The following is a 5,025-nucleotide window of genomic DNA, read 5'->3' on the forward strand; positions in this document are numbered from 1 at the left end:
GAGGTTAATTGGAGACTGTAAAATGCATATGAATGTGAGTGTAGTTGTCTGCCCCGCTGTATTTGCAAACCCACTTCATAACCACACTAATACAATAAATGAAAAACTAAAAATTGTGGTAGTTCAATGGGGGGGGGAGAAATGATGGTGAACAATCACAAATTTATCAGTTTCAGTAATTGTGCAAACGATGGACAATTGATCTTATTCCTTTGCTCCCCATGTGCTGAAGCTTGTGCACTTTAATTTAACAATATATTGTTAAAAAACAACAACAACACTCATTCAAGGATTTCAAAGTGAAGGAGAAAAACTGTAATTCTGCCTCGTTGTACCCTGCTGATGAATTGCATTACTGTAAACAATATTCTCAGTAAACACAACATACAATGATTTTACAGTCATCATTATAAAGCATTGCTCTTACGGTAACATTATACTCCGTTCCTAGTGAAAAGCTTCACCTTAAAGGGAGTGTTGGCCTCTCCTCTCTGTTGATTTATTTATCTATTTATTCATTCTAAATCTAGGACAATATGAGTCGTCAAATCACAACAGTAGGTAGAATAATCCGACAACATGAAAGTGGTGTGAGTGTGGCCTAGTTTCTGGAGGATGCATTACTTCCACACTGTGCCTGCCTGTCTGCCATTCATGAGCAGCGCCGCACACGTTGCCACTGCTCTCCGTGGCTGCAACATATGTGGTCCACTGCTGCAGGGCAAAGCAAACTGCAGGAAGCGGCCGAGGCAAAAAGAAAACAGTCATGGGATGAGTTCAATTGTGTGCCCTGCTTCCGGACTAATTGCTCACTCGTTGAGAATTGCCCCTGTGTGTTTTATTTATTTGTATAGGACATTTGTGAATGAGGTTGAGGTATTATTCCACACTCCTGTCTCCTTCCTCCCGAGACTAGCAGACACATTGAAGACAGAAGTATTTTGGTTTGGTGCAAAATTAACTCAGCCAATTATGTATGATGTGCTGAATCTTTTGTTTATTTTTTTCGGGGGCTGTTTTTTCAATGTTTTAAACAACATTGTGTTTTATTAGTCCATTCGGTAGGGATAAGAGTGCAGCTCATAGAAACAGAATGAATGGAAGTGTGAGAAATCTTCCAGTTTGGCGTCACACACTGACCTTGTGATGGGACTTGTGATGTCTCATCCTCAGATAAAAGAACTTGAGGTGCTTTTAGACTCAGGTGACAATATCGCTGGAAGCATATCTTTTGCTCTTTATTTACCCACACACAAATCTAGTCAGGACATTTGCATTCCCTTTGCTCAACCAAGGATAAATATGGTATTGTGAGGAGTCACTTTCATGATTAACTGAGCATAATCATCTTAGGTTTTCAGCAGATTGATGAATGCTGTCCATAATAAGCTTAACATATTCATGACTGTGGGCAGATTAAACTCATATAGCTTTACGAGAGTGCCTTCAGTAGTCACAGCATCAAATGATTACCATAACTAGCTATCCTTCTGTTCATCCAGGATTAAGAAGAAAAAAACTGTGCACACAGAAATGACATAAAATCAAACAATATTCACCTTTCAGTCTGTTTCTGCAGCCATGCAGCAAACTGACCTGTTTTATACAACGTAAACCCCAGTCAACAGTCGGGAGTGTCCCCGGTGATGCAACACTTTCATGTGAAGGTAATTATGCTTTCTGGTCATGACTCACTGCTGTTAGTCACAAAAAAAAAAGTCTGAGTTCGATGTTCCACATCCATCCCCAAAACCTTCATTCACAATATTGAAACAACAGTCGCCATATCGCTTTCCTCTGTTAAAGATTTTAGTAAAAAATTTTCTGGAGGAGCACCAGTGTGAGGTATGAGATGAATCATGAAAAACTGCTGTTCGTCGCTCTCACATTTTCCAATGTGCAGTCCAAGTATTTGAAAGCTCCACAAATACGGTTTTACTGCCTCAGTCACAACAAAAACCTTCAAATGTGGCCACAGCGCAGGCAGTGTGAGGAAATGGCATTAGTCTAAATGCATTAAGGTTCACATTAGCATTTATTGCCGGGGCAAGTCGACCATATGTTGGACGGGTTTTTTTTCTGTTTCCAATGTGAACTGATTCAAGTGGAAGGTTTTTCTGGAGTCATCAGAGTATCACAGTATTTTTTATCAACATATCTTCAGTGAACTGGAAAGATTTAACATTATAAATCTGAAATGCTAAATGAATGGTTAGACCGAAAGTCCCCCTGTGTACAGTTACTCCAATTTCTTCTGTTTAATGTGCAGTATTATTAGTTTGTCCCTGTTTTACTCTGCCTCAGAATAGCAGCAGACATGGAGGAACTGGTTGCTAAAAGAAAAAGAGAAATATTTCACAAGATGAAGTTGCACTTTCTCTCTTTTGAAAGTGTGCAGGAATGTCCACTGGTTTAACCACAACAGGATGTCGTTTCACAAGTCAAGTTACGTCATTAGTGGTTTCAAACATGCAACTGATTGTATGAAAATATGTATGTTCTTCTAATATCCGTCCGAGGTGCATCCTGACTGATCCAACTTGGTGCTGACGAGAATTCAAACTGACTGTGGGCAAAGATAAGAGAGAGATGAACAGATCGTCAGTCCATCACAGAACAAACTGAGAGAGACAGACCAATACGCAGTCAACCTCAAACAAATGTTGGATATTAGAGAGAAACTGGAGTACCTTGAGAAAACCCATCCACACACCCAGATTGAACGTGCAAACTCTACAGGGATTGACCCAGCTTGGACCACTACACCACTGAGTGACCCAGGGAATCAACGAAACACCGTGAATTCTTAAATTTGGCCAGAGTGTCAGCTAACTGCATCCCTCGCAGGCAGAAGCTTGAAATGTCAGAATAACCACCAGGTTCCATTCGTGTTGGGAGTACTCATCTTCACGGCAGTCAACGTCCATTCTGATGTAACCTCTGTAGTTGCTATGGTTACTGACCGTGCCACCTCTTTTCTACCTCAGGTCTCTCCTTCTCTGTGAGTCACTGGCTCTGCTGAAGTGGACCTGTGGCTGAGGTCTATACTGCATATACCTTTACTGTCACCACAGGACAGAGGGGAGAGGGGAAAAAACGTTGGGCTGGGTGGATGTTCAACTCACAATCCTTTGTTGTGTCATGTGTTTCTGACGTGATGACAGGGAATCTCCCTCACTTGAGACCTGAGTCATTACATCCTGGAGGGAGTTACAGAGCGAGAGAAAACAAGCAGACTGCACTCACCCTGGCTTATTTCAACTTTCCATTGTGGGAATATAGACCAAATAGTTGGAAAAAAAATGCGTGTGTTGACTGTGCAGGAGGGGACAGGGGCATTGTGGCCCCGACTAATCTGGGATTTGCATAATCAAAGATTTGGACTCATAACAAGATGATTATTACAAATATCCGTCTTTAGCTGCTCAGCCTAACTTAGATGAGATGCATGTGTGAATGCGTGTGTGTCTAAGCCCATTAAAAGACGGATTGCCTCAGATAAATTTACGGTGTCCATGTGAGTGACCAAAACTATTAGAAGGAGTCTTGTTTATCCTCTTAAATGGATTGTTTTAATCTACTAATCGAGACCTATTTACATAACAGTTTCAATGCAGCTGCAGTTGAGCAATTACTGTCCTAATTTCCTTCTTTTCCCACAATGAGAAAGCTCTCATTCTCAGACTTGAATCTTAGTCTCAATCTCTCCCCTAAGTCCTGTTGCCTTTAAAGTTCTTTGTCTGCTCTCCTTCCTTTTCTTTTTCTTTTTTTTTTGAAGGTTGCCCCCCATTTGAACTTCACTATTTGTCTTAATTTAGTATGTTTAGCTGCTTATGGCAGGAGGTTTCACTCGCCACTAAAAGTATTCACGCTTTTGATCATAAATACCACTTTTGTATAAAACAAAAAAATGTTGTAATTCAAAAACAAAAAAACAAACAAACAAAAAAACAATATTAGCCTGATTGCTTTGTTTGTGTAATGTATTTTGTGGAGTTTGAACAAAACGATTATGCATGATTGATGAATACAAAAGTAAATCTGATTGCATACTTGGCAGATTTAAGCCACTTAGTGTTACATCTAAAACAACACTTGTCTGCCTGTGCAATAAAATGGCATATTTGCACAGTTAGTGTTTCTCTATTGAGTTTGTTTGTTTGTTTGTTTGCTTGCTTGCTTGAAACAGAATAGGAAGAAGCATCTGGATATTAAATCCTACCCCCTCACCAGTTCATGTGTTTGCATTTTGTGTTTTTTTAAATAACTACAAAACAAAACAAAGAAAAAACAAGAAGATAACAAGAGAAATACACAGAATGTAAAAAAGAAAGAGAGAAAGAAAAAGAAACACCTTGTGTTTCTTTCATCCTTCTACTTCTCTGTGTGGGCTGATGCTACAAGTTCTTCTTATTACAAACATTTGGCCAAAAATGTTGTGATCAAAGACTTTAATTTGAATCGTTTCTAAGATATCGCTTCTTTTAAAAGGCTCAAATAGAGAAGTACAGAAATAATCACTATTGTTTATCATAGTAATACTGATAAAAGGCCTGCAAACTTAGTTTAACATTTAAAGAAATTTAATGAAAATAGTGATTGTGGCATTTTAAAAAGAAGCTATTAAAAAAAATGTTGTATGCTGCCATCTAGTGGATTACAACTGATTTTACACTGTGAAGAAAAGAAACAAAAAGAAACACACGTATACGTTAATATCCCGACTAAAGTGGACGATTATGAGGTCCTTATTAAAAAACTGGATTTTGTTGGTTAATCTCCCAAATCTGACTTCACAGTCGGAATTTTGTAATCTGTGATCAAAAAGTTTACCGACCCTCGATTGCTCTTGACTGGTAAAGTGTCTGTGACGTCACTGATCTTCAGGCCAATCAATTCGCCTGAATCAAACACGTTGCTTCGGTATCAGCCAATGAGAGTGTCCAGAAAATAAAGTGGGCGTGTCCCAGACTCGGAGCAGCTGGCAGACTCTCCTGCAGGATGTGTGTGTTTTCGGAGTTTGAC

The sequence above is a fragment of the Lipophrys pholis genome, assembly GCF_963383615.2.
Source record: "Lipophrys pholis genome assembly, chromosome: 6".
NCBI lineage: Eukaryota > Metazoa > Chordata > Actinopteri > Blenniiformes > Blenniidae > Lipophrys > Lipophrys pholis.